This window comes from Pogoniulus pusillus, chromosome 21, assembly GCF_015220805.1.
Source record: "Pogoniulus pusillus isolate bPogPus1 chromosome 21, bPogPus1.pri, whole genome shotgun sequence".
In the NCBI taxonomy this organism is placed as follows: Eukaryota; Metazoa; Chordata; class Aves; order Piciformes; family Lybiidae; genus Pogoniulus; species Pogoniulus pusillus.
In genome coordinates this window covers 7110710-7127801 of record NC_087284.1, presented here as the reverse complement: position 1 = coordinate 7127801, position 17092 = coordinate 7110710, and the positions used below count along the sequence as shown (strand labels likewise).

At 42.0% G+C, this 17092-nt stretch overlaps 1 long non-coding RNA gene across 4 annotated transcripts in view; it reads right to left on the bottom strand.

The window, feature by feature from the left end:
* Window positions 1-17092, bottom strand: part of LOC135184767 (uncharacterized) — a 353179-nt gene that overhangs the window by 100801 nt on the left and 235286 nt on the right. For all 4 annotated transcript variants that reach the window (XR_010306160.1, XR_010306157.1, XR_010306158.1 and 1 more), the window contains one exon: window positions 13062-13162. This is a non-coding gene — a long non-coding RNA (uncharacterized LOC135184767). The remainder of the gene's footprint in view (window positions 1-13061; window positions 13163-17092) is intronic.

The window sequence follows — 17092 nt, the reverse complement described above, 5'->3', positions numbered from 1 at the left end:
TACTGTTTCTCCTACTAGCTGACAATAGTCTGTGCTTCCTTATCAGTCCGAGAGACAATAAAGGGAAGCAGCAAAAAGAAAATCAGATATATGAAATTTAGTAAGTAAAAAAGAAATTTTAATTTATTGGACCTTGTATTAGATTTTTTATGCTCAGTGTTTTTTAGGTCCTCTCTTTCCCATGAGCACTCAGCACCAACAAAGGGTTCTCCTGTTTACTTCTTTAAAAAATCCAGGGAAAAAATAGAGACTTTTTCCTTATCATAACCATGAGTTTCCTAAAGTAACCTAAACCCCATGACCTCACCAAAAGAGTGGTAAAAGGACATTTTCATTTGATAAACACCACATTTGATATCCCTTTTGTATTCATAGAATCATTTAGGTTAGAAAAGGCCTTTAAAATCCAACCATAAACCTAACAAAGCCAAGTCCACCACTATGCCATGTCCCAAAGAATCATATCTATGTATCTCTTATATTCCTACAGGGGTAATGACTCCACCACTTCCCTGGGCAGCCCATTCCAATGCTTCACAACCCTTTCAGTAAAGGGATTTTTCCTGATGTCCAACCTAAACCTCCCCTAGCACAACTCAAGGCCATTTCCTTTCATCCTTTGACTTGCTATTCGGGAGAGAGACCAACACCCACCTTGCTACAGTCTTCTTTCAGGTAGCTGTAGAAAGGAGGACGTCAAAGAAACTAGTGTGAAGCTTAACATTTATTTGCTCACTAAGCCACATTTATAATGCAAATCATTAATAACAGCTTTAGTTGTACTAGAGCATGAAAAAACTCCCACAGATATGAAAACAAATAGGTGGAAATAGTAAATAAGATCTGCATTTCCACTTCACTTCTGGCTTTAATAACTCTTAAATTCAACTATTATCAGCCAAAACACCTTTCAAAACCTAAGCATAGAAGTCCCATATAAAACAACTGCCCACTCTCATTAGAATGACAGGAAAAAATGCCATAAAGTAGTTAGAGGATCTCCATTTATGTGAAGAAAGCCAACCTATGTCACTCAGTGGTTTTGACTGAGATCAATAATACCAAGAGAAGAAATTCTTTTTAGTGCTTTTGTTTTCTCCAGGAGAGAATCATAATGTCATTGTTGAAGGTTAGGGCTGGGCTAGCCACTAGACAAGTGACAGAACCTCTCTCTGAACCTGTCTCCCTTCCAAAGGGGAGGAGAAAAGAGAGTAAGCAAGAGAGACTTACTGACTGGAAAAGAAAAATAAAACTGCTTTGATTAAATAGCAACAATAAAAAGAATTAAATACAAATATGCACAAAAGCAATATTGAACCCAACCTTCCTATAGCAATTACGTCACCACCACTACTGATAATGCAGGGCAGGCACTGGGTGAGTCCCAGACTGGACTCAGCAGCAGATGGGAACCAAATTCAGAGGCTGGATTCTGGAAGTGGATTTAGGAGCACACAGGAAATGAAGGCAGAAATGATAAGAGTTCTCTTTGGATCCTGGCTCCTTAAAAAGTGGGCTCATCCCTTGTGATCTCTCAGCTTTGTACTGAATGTGACAGATAGGTAATGGAATACCTTGTTGGTCAGTTTAGGGTCACCTGGAAGTCTGCTTGTCCCAGCAGTTGCAACTTCCTTCTGCATCCTCAACATGGTACAGAAGATTTAGCAGTAACCTTGGTCTCCATAGGAGCAAGTATGAGCAAGAAGCTTTTTGTATACCATCCTTGTTAGTAACTGCAGATGTCAAGCATTAGCACTTCTAGAAGCAGACACTATCTTCAAAAATACACTACTGACTTCAGAGTGTGCAGTTACTTAGAGAGGTTGAGCTGAAAAGTAAAATCACTGAAGAGAATTAATTCTGTTCTAGCTGAAGCCATGACAACCATCCAGACTAAAATCCAGTGTGGCTGAACAGGATGAATGGGAGATAAAAAAATGTGGGTGATGAAAGTTGGCCTGACAGCAATGCCATCCAGCCATGCTGGGTAGGATTGCCCCTTAAGGTCTCTTGACATGAGTGGAGTGATGTGGGTACAGTGGAATAGGCCACAGCACACATGGAGCAGTCAAGCTGAGCACATGGAGCAGTACAGGGATGTTGAAGCTATCCTTGAGTTTTGGCACCAGCCACCCAGTTCTTATTCACCAGCAACCTCAGACAGGCAGGCTGTCGTGGCTGGAACTAACACCACCAGGACAATTCATAGATCTTCCTCCTGACTTCCACTTCCCCCTTTCATGTCCTTGAATGCCTTCCTATTGGACAATAACTACCCCCAGAACAGTAAATTCAACTTGCTGCATGCTACCTGTGCAACCCCTAGCTGATTTCTTACCGCTGCGTGACAAGTGGTGCTACAAGCATCCACAACCACAGAAGGAACTGAGAGTAATGATCCCATACACCTCTACCACAGAGACAAATTGGAACAAGAGTTTGATGTCAACATCTTCTCTCCTCCCTGCTTTAACCAAACCTTACAGACTTACAAACACTCTTTCCTCAGACTACTGCCAAAGCAAGAATGAGAGTGGCAGTTTTATGCCAATGTAATTAATTTTCAATGTCATTAATTACATTAAAAAAACAGAATTCGATGTTTTTGCTCGGAAATTAGGGATGATCCTATCTGTTGTTGATGGAGACAGACTGAGAGACTTGGGGCTGTTCAGTCCGGAGAGGAGAAGGTTGCAAGGAGACCTTATTGTGTTCTTCCAGTACCTAAGAGGAGTGACAAGAAAGCTGGGGAGGGACTTTTTAGGATGTCAGGTAGTGCAGGACCAGGAGGAATGGATTAAACCTAGAAGTGGGTAGATTCAGACTGGATGTTAGGAAGAAGTTCTGCACCATGAGGGTGGTGGGACTCTGGAACAGGTTGCCTGGGGAGGTGGTGGAAGCCTCATCCCTGGAAGTTTATAAAACCAGGCTGGATATGGCTCTGAGCAATTTGATCTTGTGTGAAGTGTCCCTGCCCATGGCAGGGGGATTGGAACTAGATGATCCTTGAGGTCCCTTCCAGCCCTGACAATTCTATGATTCTGTGATCATCCTGTATTTCACTGACCATGATTTGAAATTATTGTGAGGAAAAAAAATCCATAAAGCTATCAAAGCTGAAAAAGAAGTTGTTTCTGGAAAAGATCACATACTAAATCAAAACAGCACACGAAATAATCAGATAGATCACAAGATCACAAGCTGTTAGAGGAACTAAGGGACCTCCATAGATCATCAAGTCCACCCCCCCTTGCCAGAGCAGGACCAGAGAATCTAGTGCAGGTCACAAAGGAAGACATCCATACAGGCCTTCAAAGTCTGCAAAGAAGGAGACTCCACAACCTCTCTGGGCAGCCTGTGCCAGAGCTCCATGACCCTTACAGTAAAGAAGTTCTTCCTCATGTTGAGGCGGAACTTTCTGTGCTGTAGTTTACATCCATTGCCCCTTGTCCTGTCACAGGGCACAACTGAGCAGAGCCTGTCCTCCTCATCTTGACCCCCAGCCCTCAGATACTTATATAAATTGATTAGACCCCCTTTAGTCTTCTCTTCACCAGATCAAAAAGCCCCAGGTCCCTCAGCCTCCCCTCAGAGGGCAGTGCTCCAGCCCCTTCATCAAAATACACTAAAAAAAGAACAAATAAAGAAGAGAAAAAGGGAAAGGGAAAGGGAAAGGGAAAGGGAAAGGGAAAGGGAAAGGGAAAGGGAAAGGGAAAGGGAAAGGGAAAGGGAAAGGGAAAGGGAAAGGGAAAGGGAAAGGGAAAGGGAAAGGGAAAGGGAAAGGGAAAGGGAAAGGGAAAGGGAAAGGGAAAGGGAAAGGGAAAGGGAAAGGGAAAGGGAAGAGAAGAGAAGAGAAGAGAAGAGAAGAGAAGAGAAGAGAAGAGAAGAGAAGAGAAGAGAAGAGAAGAGAAGAGAAGAGAAGAGAAGAGAAGAGAGAAGAGAAGAGAAGAGAGAGAAGAGAAAAGAAAAGAAAACAAAAGAAAAGAGAATCTGCCAGACAGAGAGAGACTCCACTCAAAGGAATAACTAGTTAGCATTTTCTAGAATCATAGAATAGAATCATAAAATCACAGAATCAGCCAGGTTGGAAGAGACCTCCAAGCTCATCTAGTCCAACCTAGCACCCAGCCCTATCCAATCAACCAGACCATGGCACTAAATGCCTCATCCAGTCTTTTCTTGAACACCTCCAGGGATGGCAGCTCCACCACCTGCCCATTTCAATGCCAATCACTCTCTCTGTGAAGAACTTCCTCCTTACATCCAGTCTATACCTCCCCTGGCACAACTTGAGACTGTCTCCCCTCATTCTGTTGCTGGTTGCTTGGGAGAAGAGACCGACCCCCACCTGGCTACAGCCTCTCTTCAGGTCGTTCTAGACAGTAATGAGGTCACTCTTGAGCCTTCTCTTTGCTAAATGTGATTTTATTTACATCCCAAAGGCATCCCTGCTTTAGATAATATGTAAGAGAAAGCATCCTAAGAAGGGGTTGGGTTATCATAGTATCTATTATTATGTGGGAAAAGGATAAAAAAAAAAGAAAAAAGAAGAAGAAGTTGCATTTATTCTCTTTGGAAAAGGGAAGACTTTGAGGTGACCTACTTAGATTCAGTGGTCTTTGTTACTTGGCAACATATGAAATAAGATGGCAAACAGAATAAATGTGTTTAAGAGCCAGCGAAGACAGTTTTATAGACAAAGAGGTTAAATGATATAGTTACAAAGCACAGAGGTGAGGCTAAAATAAATCTAAAGGACACAATCTTACTGAGGCGTGTGGCCTTTGCCTGACCAGCAATCTTTTATGTCCTTATGATGGGTTTATTAATTGAAATAAAAGAGAAAGTTTTACATGTGCTGGCTCCAGTAAGTGTGCAGTAAGTGAAATGCTAGGTTTTAAGAAAGAAAAAGATGGATTTTACAGAGCATTTTTTTTCATTAATTCCTACAAAGTAGGAATTAATCCATGTGGATTCCACAGATTAGAGGTGAGGCATCATTAAATGTTTTAAAACTGACCACCCTGCCTACTTCCCTCTGTTCCTGTTCTGCTGTCTATGAATGTCACTATTCTAATCAAAGGCTCTTCAGTAATGGCTAATGGCATCTAGACACAGAGGCATGCTTTGGACCATCAAAATAGTCTCAAAAGGCTTTATATCTTGTGAGAAAAACTAAGGAAATGACTAAACAACAACAACAACAGACCCTTCTAAGGTGGCAGAGCAGAAGTGACTGCTTGACATCTGTCTTTTACATTTTGATGTGTTTCACAGTATTTAATTCTACTAATTGTCATCTGGGATTACTCTGCAAAGCATCACTTCAGAAGACCTCAGTAAATTTTATGGAAACAACCACTTTAAAATGTTTCCCTTGGGAGGCTCTAGGGGAGAAGGAAGGTGGTAATTCTGGAGGCAGGACCTGGCAATGACTGTGAACAATGCAATAAAAACCTCTTCCCTGCACACAGGAACCAGGAGAGTGCAGCCCTCGGCAAGGTCAGAAGGGCTTTTGGGTGCTTTCTTAGGGAATTCACAGCAGAAGGTGACATTGGAGAGCAGATGGTGCAACCCAGAGAGTCATGGGCTTTGCTTGTGATTTAGGCACCTCTGACAAGCACTTGGCTGCTGGCCAGTCTGTCTCATTTCCTCATACCTGCTCTGAGAATAGTTATCATGTGCACCCCACTGGCACAGCTACTGGTGAAGGCAAGAAGGGTGAGGGCAAAATCCACAGAGATGACTGATTTCTTGTGGGTTTGGAAGGTGCAGACTCAGATGTGAGTACTACCAGGCTTGCATCTTAAGTGAGCTCTTTGTATGCACATAAAAGTACATCTACAGGCACATACTTGGGAGGTTGTATTTCTCAGAACTAGTTGAAATCACAAAATCACAGAATCATAGTTACTCACTAGTCAAAATGAAGCAAAGAAGCTTCACCCATTCACAATCCTAAACAAAAGTAAGTAGCTCTCAACAACATATGTGGCCAGCACAAGTAGGGAAGTGATTGTGCCCCTGTACTTGGCACCTTGAATACTGTGTTCAGTTTTGGGCTCTCACTACAAAAAGGAGGTTGAGATACTGGAGTGGATCCAGAGAAAGGCAATGAGGTTGGTGAAGGGTCTAGAGAATGTCTTCTGAGGAGTGGCTGAAGGAACTGGAATTGTTTAGTTTGGAGAAGAGAAGGCTGAGGGGAAACCTCATTGCTCTCTACAACTACCTGAAATGAGGTTGGCCTGAGGAATGGGTCAGATTCTTCTCCCTAGTAGCAAGTGATAGAATGAAAGGAGTTGGCCTGAAGTTACACTAGGGGAGGTTTAGATTGGATAGTATGAAAAACCTCTTTGCCAAAGGGGGGGGTCAGGCATTGGAACAGGTTTCCCAGGGGGCTGGTGGAGTCCTTGCTCCTGGAGGTGTTAAAAAAATGTGTAGAGGTGTCACTTTGGAGATATGGTTTAATGCCTGTGATGGTGTTAGGTCAATGGCTGGACTCAATTAACTTAGAGATCTTTTCAAACCAAACCAGTTCTATATTATCACATTGTAACTTCCTAATAGAAGGAGAAAGAATTGAAACTACAGTTCAGTGAAAACACTCAGCTTTTAGGTGAAATTGATCAAATAAATTACATTAAAAGGCACTGCAAATTTATCAGAAAAAACACACATGAAAAAGCTGCAGTGGTACAAGTGCTGTGTTAAGTTCTAATTCTCTTAGCAGTGATTGTTGAGAGCAGTTACCTTGGAAAAACTTCTACCAGAGCACAACATGAAATGGTGTGGAGAGATGTTCTGGCACTGATATGCAAAATGTCAGCAGAAAACTGAAAAAACAAAATTCTATCCTTCACTCTCTTTTACCTCCAACTCATACCAGATTAGTCTGTTTTGTTTTTTTTTTTATACTGTTTAAAGCAGATGCCAAATGAAGGAAATGCAGTGAAGAGAAGGCAACGAGGCTGGCAAGGGGTCTGTAGCACAAGTTTTTAGCCTGGAGAAGATTGAGAGGAGATACCACAAATGCATAGAAATATCTAAAGGGTGGAGGTCATGCTGATAACCCCTGGTGAGGGGTCTGGAGCACAGCCCTATGAGGAGTGGATGAGTGAGCTGGGGTTGTTCAGCCTGGAGAAGAAGAGGCTCAAGGGAGACCTTGTTGCTCTCTACAAATACCTGAAAGGAGGTTGTAGCCAGGCGGGGGTTGGTCTCTTCTCCCAGGCAACCAGTGACAATGAGGGGATACAGTCACAGACTGTGCAAGGGGAGGTTTAAGCTGGGTGTTAGGATAAAGTTCTTCACAGAGAGACTTATTGGCATGGGAATGGGCTGCCCAGGGAGGTGGTGAAGTCTCCATCCCTGGAAGAGTTTAAGAAGAGATGGGATGAGGCATTTGGTTTAGTTCATTAGACAATGCTGGGTGATAGGTTGGACTGGATGATCTCAAAGGTCTTTTCCAAGGCCTTGCTTCTGTGATTCTGTAATACCATTGCCCTGCTACAATGAAGCAGAGAGCTGCTGCCTTATTGATCGATGATCCAAAGGATGAGAGAAATAATGCAGTGCCTCTTTTCCAAACAAGCAAACAGAGCAAACACAACTAGGAGCTGCACACTAATCTCCATTGTTTCAGCTTTAATTATCCAAAAGTCAGATTGCTCGAAATTTGGACATATTGTTCCTCTCAATTTCAAAACTCAAATAGTAACATATTTTGCTTACAATGAACTATAATTGCCTGAGGTTTTCAAAGGGGCCTTTGAGTCAGCGAGATAATAGGGGTTTAGCTCTACTCAGCAAATATAAGCAGAAAACACATGTCCATAGAGAAGCTCAAGGCAGCTCTCAGTGGCTCAGACAACAGCAATTCTTCTTTGCTAGATGTCCAAGTTTTTATTCCATGAGGGTATTTCTTGAAATCTCTCCATGGTAATAGGAGAGATTAGATACTCAGTTGAAGAAAATCATAACTTCATAGTTTTTAATGAAGGTGATAATTAAGAAGCTGTACCCCTTATGTAAGCAATAACCTGTGGTCAGAGGAAATCTCCTTTCTCCATCAAAAATTCATTTTAATAGCTGATGATCATAGGGTAACATAAAGTGGTGTAAGTGTAAATTGTAGCTTGGATAGCATTTTTCCCCCCATTGTAATTGAGGTTTGGTTTTAGCACACCATTTGTGATAAATAACTTCTATCCACTGCAGAAGAAGTTGTGTTTGATCCCTCAGCATGATGGTATTTATGATAAAAACGTTAAAAAGACAAAATGCTGAGATGGGTCTTAAAGCCCCTGAAGGGTGAATTTGTAGATCAGTAGCAGAAAGCTGTGGCAAGGATACAGCTGTGTTAAAAAGTCTGACAGATATGATGCATGTTATCTACCAACTAACACATCCAAACTTAAATGTCAAGAGCATTTTATAATGTGTTTGGGTGATATGTTGTCATCTTAAAACACTAGAAATGTGTTTTCCAGCACACAGGACTCATGGTTAGAAATGAACTTTGCATTATGCTCCTCCTCTCATGCATTTATCCGCTGCTAGGAATGGCATTTCCTTGTGCATTCTGTGTTTGTATTCACATACATACAGGCACATCCATACTACCACCAAGTGATCAAACCCCCAGCCTTCCAGGAATTCTTACCTGTACCATATCTTGTCTCAGAAAAAGGGCAGAGAAAATGTGTGTACAAAGATTCCTAATCTAAGCAAAAAACAGTTGTTTCACACCATTGCTTTCCTTTTCTCCTTTTCTTCCTAACACCTGCCACTGCTTCTTCACATTACAGGATCACAAGATCACAAGGTATTAGAGGTTGGAAGGGACCTTGGGAGATCATCAAGTCCAACCCCTTTGCCAGAGCAGAAAATCTAGTGTGGGTGGCAAAGGAACACATCCAGATAGGCCTTGAAAGTCTCTAGAGAAAGAGACTCCATAACCTCTCTGGGCAGCCTGTGCCAGTGCTCTGTGACCCTTACAGTAAAGAAGTTCTTCCTCATGTTGAGGTGCAACTTCTGTGCTGTATTTTACATCCATTGCCCCTTGTCCTGTCACAGGGCACAGCTGAGAGGAGCCTGTCCTCCCCCAGCCCTCACATATTTATAAACATTGACTAGATACCCTCTAAATCTTCTCTTCACCAGACTAAAAAGCCCCGGGTCCCTCAGCCTCTCCTCAGAGGGCTTCAGCCCCTTCATGATCTTTGTAGCCCTCTCCTGGATTGTCTCCAGTAGATCCCTGTCCCTCCTGAACTGGGGAGCCCAAAACTGAATGCAATATCCCAGGTGAGATCTCACCAGGGCACAACAGAGAGGGAGGAAAACCTCCCTCAGTCTGCTGGCCACATTCCTCTTAATGTACCCATTGCTTCGTTGTTAAAACTTCCTCACTGCTCTACTGCTTAGCACTTCTGAGCTGTATTGGCCTTTGTTACAGAGCTCAAGCTCAAGCTAAGAAACATGGCAGAATTTGTAGGCTTGTTTGCCATCCCACTCCCTGTACATCCTCCCAAACCATTTTTGTGTCTTTTTCTGAGCAATTCCAATGGTGAACATACAACAGCTAAATACATTTTACAGACTAGTGACTCTAATGTGTCATGGAAAGATCTTTGTTCTCATAGGAACTTTCCATTCCCAGTAAAATGGATAGAACAGCTTGCTTTTAAACTGTGTTGTTGTCAACCAAGTCTTTGAGAGTGTATGGGTCTCTCAGGGTACAGGGATTTGTGTTAGTGATACCTACAGGGAACCGTAGGTCATTTTCCTTGCAGAGATGTACTCATGAATACAGAATAGTTTAATAATTCTATCACTGACTGTGGACAAAAAGCTGGACATGAGCAGACAGTGAGCTTGCAGCCCAGAAAGCCAATCACTTCCTGGGCTGCATTAAAAGATGCATTGCCAGCAGATACGGAGAGGTGATTCTGCCATTTTGCTCTGCTTTGGTGAGACCTCACCTGGAGTACTGCATCCAAGTCTGGAGTCCTCAATACAGAAAGGACATGGACCTGATGGAGAGGGTCCAGAGGAGGCCCATGAAAGTGATCAGAGGGTTGGAGCACCTCTGCAATGAGGACAGCCTGAGGGAGCTCCAGGTGTTTAGCCTGGAGAAGAGAAGGCTCCAGGAAGACCTAATAGCAGCCTTCCAGTTCCTAAAGGGGGATTACAAGAAGGATGGAGCGAGACAGTTTACAAAGGCCTATGGTGAAAAGATGAGGGGCAATGACTTCAAACTAAAGAGTAGATTTATATTGGATGATAGGAACAAGTTCTTTACTATGGAGGGTGGTGAAACACTGGAACAGGTTGTCCAGGGAGGTGGTTGAAGCCTCTTCCCTGGAGATATTAAAGGTGAGCTTGACAGGGATCTGAGCAACCTGGTCTAGTTAAGGATGTCGCTGCTGACTGTAGGGAGAGGTTGGACTAGATGACCTTTGGAGGTCCCTTCCAGCCTGGACCATTCTGTACCTCTATGATTCTATTTGGGGGAAAACAAATTAAAATACTGTGGATACATTTATGCATTTGTTCATAATAAGAAAAGCTTCTTATTCAACAGGCTGTGTCTTGAGAAAACATCTTATCCCCTACAGGACAGAAAAACTTAAAGGCTGAAGAACCTAATAGCTGTGAATATTAAAGCCTTCTACAATCACATGCAGAAAACCAGATTTGGGTGATTTCTTAATGGGAAATGAAAAGTGAATTGTCATCTGAAAGGATTAAGTTAAATTTTTAATCTCCCCATTTCTCCATATGGAAAATACCACCCAAACAATTTCTCTCAAAAATGATGAAAAGCTATTGCAACACTTTTCAAGGAGGTTACTCTTTCCTTATCAGCAGGCTTTTTATGGGTCAGTCACCTTTATCCTACATGCATTGCTGCTTTAATTCTGTAGGATCATGCTGGAGGAATCAAAAAGGTCTCCTTTTTTAAAAATAGGATTTCAAAAGTCTGGGAGTTTTAATACATTCTCAGCTCTTGCTATGGTGTCACAGTACCAAGAATAAATAAATCACAAATGACCAGAGCCTTGCCTCCCTATCCTCAAGAAAGAACTTCAAGCTGTATCCATTAATAATACAATTCCAGATCTGCTACAGGTAGTAGCAGGCACAGTAAAAGCATTTGGACAAGAAGCTATGCTATGCTTTAAAATCAGATGCCTTTAAGACCCATTTCTAGAGTGTTTAGGCTTGATAAAATTTAGCAGAAAATAGAATGATGTTCCTTCTGACAGAAATTACTTCCATGACCACCCATTGATCCCCACCTATTCTCTAGTCAAAAAACAAGTTGAAGCCAGGGAAATAAAACAGAGAAACATGGTCTTTGTAAAGTAATTTCTGCTGCACAGAGTAGCTCCCAAAAAAATTCTCCAGAGTGATTCTGTGTGCTAGGAAAGTTTAGTGGAGGAAATGTTCTAAACATTGACCAAGACCTGTATAGAATACATGGCTAGGTGGAAATCTATGAAACAGATATTTCACTTGTTTGTTCCTACATCTCTGAAATAACTCCCAATAATTCTTTTCTATTCACAAAGGTGTCCACTGATGGACTTTTCCAAATCTTGATATACTTCAGTGCTCCAAGGCTTTTCTGTTAGGAATCATGATCTACAGCAGACAGGCTAGAGTTAAAGCCTCATCCTCTTTTGTCCTTTCAGCTGACAAGGCAGGAGAGATTTTTTTTTCCATCTCTGTATAATCCCTTGCATATTGAGGATTAGTGAGCTGACCTCTCCGCTGCCCAGTTTCTCAAATTCTGACTGCTTTGTTGTTTGGTTTGGTTTCTTTTTTTTTTTGGTTTGTTTGGTGGTGGTGTTGTGTGGTTTTTTCCCCCCCAGGAATGCAACAACTCTAATTTGTTCAAGCATTTCTTCCACACCTACATTGTCCTCATTCGAACCAATAGTGATAATAAAAAATATTAATAGACAATTAATGCCCATAATAAGTTAATGCAAAGAGGTTGCAAACAAGTCCCAGAACTCTGTTTTGCTATGGTTTGCACAAATGATGAGTAACAGGTTATCAATACATTCAGCTGCTTAAGATTCAGTAGGCTGAGATATCACATTTAGATCATTAGACTAAGAACTATTGCACCTACCAGCAAACTTCCAGTAGATGCATTATTTCAAGACTGCAATTTCACAAACATGTAGATATTTGGTTATAGAACTGGAGGTGAAAATAGCCAAAAGATGAGGCTATTTTATATACATGGTTGTCGTTATCAGGGAGCTATGTCAATGCTTGCTCCCATGGGACTACAACTGGATGTTAGGAAAAGAATATTTCACAGCAAGAGTGATCAGACATGGGAATGGGCTGCTCAGGGAGGTAGTTGAGTCATCAACTCTTGATGTGTTTAAAGGTCATTTGGATGTGGTGCTTGGGGATAGGGTTTAGGGTGAACCTTGTAGAGTAGGGGTATTGGTTGGAGTTGGGGTCCTGAGGGTCTTTTCCAAAAAGAATGTTTCTGTGATTCTGTATCATCCTTGTAGCTTTACTGGACTTCAAATTTGAGTTCCCAGAGCCAAGTGTTCATGAGTTTGTACCTACAATATTTGTAAGGTGTAGTTTGAGTGTGAGGCTGTCAATCTTCTAAGCCTGGACAGATGACTGGCTTGGTTCAGGTAGATATGGGTGTGTATTCACTGGAATATGTTTTCTGAATAACTAAGGACTATGAACTGATAACTCATCAAATGTATTATAACATTTGGACACCTGAACCTCTTCAGAGGAGTGCTGACTTAAATTAACATGCTCATTAAATCAGTAAAGCTTGTGGCAGTCATTCCTTCCTCCTCTTTTCATTATCCAGAAGACCTTGGCAGGTCAAAAGCCATCTCAACAGTGGATGAATGAAAGAAAAAAGGGAGGTGGGAGACATCTATCTCAACAACACTGCTTGATGTGGACCAGGTATTAGGTAAATCTGATGTAAAATTAATAGGAAGATGAAGCATGACTCATTTTTACACCTATGAGAAGCCAGGACAAAACACAAATCTTCATGCACTTACCTTACTGAAGAATTCCTGATACCTTCATTGAAACTGAATTCTGTACCTCCATTTTCCTCACTGTCACTTGAGCACTTCAGTGACTCCAGTATGCTCTAAACCTGTAGAGAGAGAGAGAGATTTGGCTTTTGAAAACAGAGCTTAAGCTACCAATATCCAGTAGCTAAGCACTCCACGTCTTAATGTTAGGAGGAGCCACTGCTAACACCTACAGAAAACCTGATAAATGTGACAGTCACAAACCAAATCATGCAAGACTAATCACACAGATTATTCCTGAATGAAATTTACTATACGCACTTAAAACACTAAATAAGAGTAAGGAAGGTGAATAAGGGGAAGATAAAAACTGCATCCCAAAAGTCATGGGTTGGGTAAAAGAAAAAAATATTAAATTATATGACTGCACTGAAAGCTGTAATCCATCCACCTTTTAGGGAGGTGATTGTCCCCTTGTACTCGGCTTTGGTGAGGCCACACCTTGAGTACTGTGTTCAGTTGTGGGTGCTGCAATACAAGAGAGATGTGGAGGTGCTGGAGCTGGTCCAGAGGAGGGCAACAAATCTGGGGAAGGACCTAGAGAATAAATCTTATGATAAGGGAGCTGGGACTGGTTTGTTTGAAAAAGAGGAGGCTGTCTACAACTACCTGAAAGAACATTGTGGAGAGGCTGCTGGGCTCCTCTCACAGGTAATGGGAGACCAAACAAAGGGGAAAGGCCTCAAGTGGAGAGGTTTAGACTGAACATTAGGAAAAGGTTTTCATGGAGTGAGTGGTCAGGCATTGGAATTAGCTGCCCAGGGAGATGGTGGAGTCACCAACCCTAGATGTGTTTAAGGGTTGTTTGGATATGGTGCTTAGGGATATGGTTTAAGATGAATCTTGTAGGGTAGGTTTATAGGTTGGACTTGGTGATCCTGAAGGGCTTTTCCAACCTGGATGATTCTGTGAATTATTGTTATTTCTACCACATCACTGTAAATCTAGAGTAATCTGCTGCTGAAATGAATCCAAAACAGGTTGTTTAGTTTTACCTTGGATGTGTTCCTTCTGCAGTTCCTTAACTGCAAGCACTAAATGGAAAGCAAGACTTTGTTTTGCACTTTTGACTATCATATTAGCATATCTGATTCAATGTAAATGATTTTTAATTTTCAGTATATGCTCTTCAGTTTGTAGCTTTATCCCCATATGTGTTGCCAGTTAGTCAAAGTGTGACTTACTTGGTAACATGCAATAGCTCAAGAGCTTATATCCTATTGTCATCTGAACACGATTGCTTAATAGAAGGTTGGGTAGCACTGTCACCTAATGAGGTTTTGTTTTATTCTTGTTCAGAAAATCCTGATCTATTTGTTTAACTTTTAGTGGGAAAATTCGACTTTAAGACTCGGCTTTAAAGAAAGCTAGCTGAGAACTGAAACATCTCTTTACTAGGAGCACAGGACCTTTGGTCATTACTTGAGGTAGTGAGTTCCACTTTTTACATGCAATTAATTGTTGGAGGAGAGAAGAATTAACTAGAGCCTCTTAAGAGCAATTTATTTTTCTTCCACATCTCCAGCTACATCCTTTTTAGCTTCAGATCTCTGACTTCTCTAATATTATATATGAGCAGTCCATAGACATATGTATGGAGACAATTTAATCTCAGGAGTCTTCAGTAATGGGGGTGTGTCAAAAATCATAGAATCATAGAATTGTCATGGCTAGAACGGACCTCAAGGATCATCTAGTTCCAACCCCACTGCTGCGGGCAGGGACACTTCACACAAGATCATCTTGTTCAGAGCCACATCCAGCCTGGCCCTAAAGACGTCCACAGAAAGGGCTTCCACCACCTCCCTGGCAACCTGTTCCAGTGTCTCACCACCCTCATGGCAAAGGACTTCTTCCTAACATCTAATCTGAATCTACTCACTTCTACTTTTGCTCCACCGCCCTAATCCTATCATTACCTGACACCCTAAAAAGTCCCTCACCAGCCCCCTTCAGACACTGGGAGGCCACAATAAGATCTCCTCAGAGCATCCTCTTCCTCTTCTCTACAATACCTATAGTAAGAAGAGGCTGGATGTCTTCTGATGTGTATTTTTAATTCTAGCAGTGGTAGCATGTTCTACTTTTCACATCTCAGGACAGCACAAATGACTCAGGGAATTAAAATATATTTTCAGAACCATTGGAAAATGGGCCTTACCCTAAGCTCAGTCTGAAGTCCTCTAATTTTTGGAATATGTATACTTTAGACCTTCGTTTTGCTCAGTGGTTTAGAAGCATTGCTGACTTTAAACTTCAGATTTGGGTTCTCAATTAACATCTCTGACTCTAAAGCCATCATTTCCCCCTTCTGCGTACACAGCAGTTCTTAGCGAAGCCTGGGGCTCTAAGTTAAATGCAGCCCTGTGTTACATGTAGAAGTTATCTTTGATTTTAAAGAATACTAGATGAGGAGGGCAAACAAGCTCCCATTCCTCTCAGGTGCTGCTGAATCTAGATATCCTTGGTAATAGCTATGTCTAATTATGTGTTACTGCCTAATCCAACAAGCTGCCCTCATAAGCGCTTCTGGCAGTAGCTTTGTTATTAATTTATATGTTAATTTTCCAATGGTGTTGAAAACTGTAGCCAAAATTTTCTTACAATACATTTCCTTGAGCAATCCTCTAATTTTAGATTCTGTGACTTCATTAAAGTTGTAATTTACTGTACTCCTGTCCAAAGCTTGGTCCAAACCCATCAATGTATGCCTTAATTTTGATACATACAAGTGCACACACACAAAAAAAACCAGACAAGAACTCTGTTATGGATATTTGCTTACTGAAAGAGAGATAAATATGATAGGAAGTTTTTGCAACTGCTGGTACTTTTGTCTTTCACTGACATTTGGGTGCTCTTGTGGCCAAGAAGGCCAATGCCATTCTGAGTATTAGAAGGGTTGTGGTTAGTAGATCAAGAGAGGGTCTCCTTCCTCTCTACTCTGCCCTGGTGAGGCTGCATCTGGAGCCCCAGTTCTGGGCCCCACAGTTCAAAAAAGACATAGAAGTGCTTGAGAGAGTCCAGTGCAGAACCACAGAAATGATGAAGGGCATGGGACATCTCTCTTATGAGGAAAAACTGAGGGAGATGGGGCTCTGCTGCTTGGAGAGGAGGAGCCGGAGAGGTGACCTCATTCATGTAGATAAAGATGTGCAGTGTGAGTGTCAGGAGGATGGAGCCAGGCTCTGCTTGGTGATGCCCAGTGACAGGACAAGGGGCAATGGGTGGAAGCTGAGGCATAGGAAGTTCCATGTAAACATGAGGAATAATTTTATCACTGTGAACAGGCGGCAGCCTGGGCACTGTGAACCCATGGGGGTTGTGGAGTCTCCCTCTCTATTCAAGACCTGCCTGGATGTGTTCCTGTGTGATCTAGTATTGGTGATCCTGCTCTGCAGGGGGGTTGGACTGGATAAGCTTTTGAGGTCCCTTCCAGCCCCTGACATTCTGTGATATGCCTCAGATTTGAGATCTCTAACAAATTTTGTTTTCTGCTTTCTGACATACCAAAGCCATGTGCAAAAATACTTAATGAGAAGCAAACAGCAAAAGACAGCATCATCTAGAAGTCCAATTCTGCCAGCCTTACTACTCCATTCAATGCAGAAGTCTACATTGAGAAGCTTTGTCTGTAACTCAACTTTGTATTCTAACTTTGACTTCTTTTCGTAACTAAAATCTAAGGGCGTACACAGAAGTTGGGAAAGAAAATGAAAGACAGATGAGAAAATACAAACACATTCATTATGAGGCTGCTGCCACATATGGAAGTGCTGTCTACAACTACCTGAAGGGAGGCTGTAGCCAGGTGAGAGTCGGTCTTTTCTTCCAGTCAACCAGCAACAGAACAAGAGGACACAGTCTCAAGTTGTTCCAGGGGAGGTATAGGCTGCATTTTAGGAGGAAGTTCTTCCCAGAGAGAATGATTTGAATTGGAATGGACTGCCCAGGGAGGTGGTAGAGTCACTCTCCCTGGAGGTGTTCAAAAA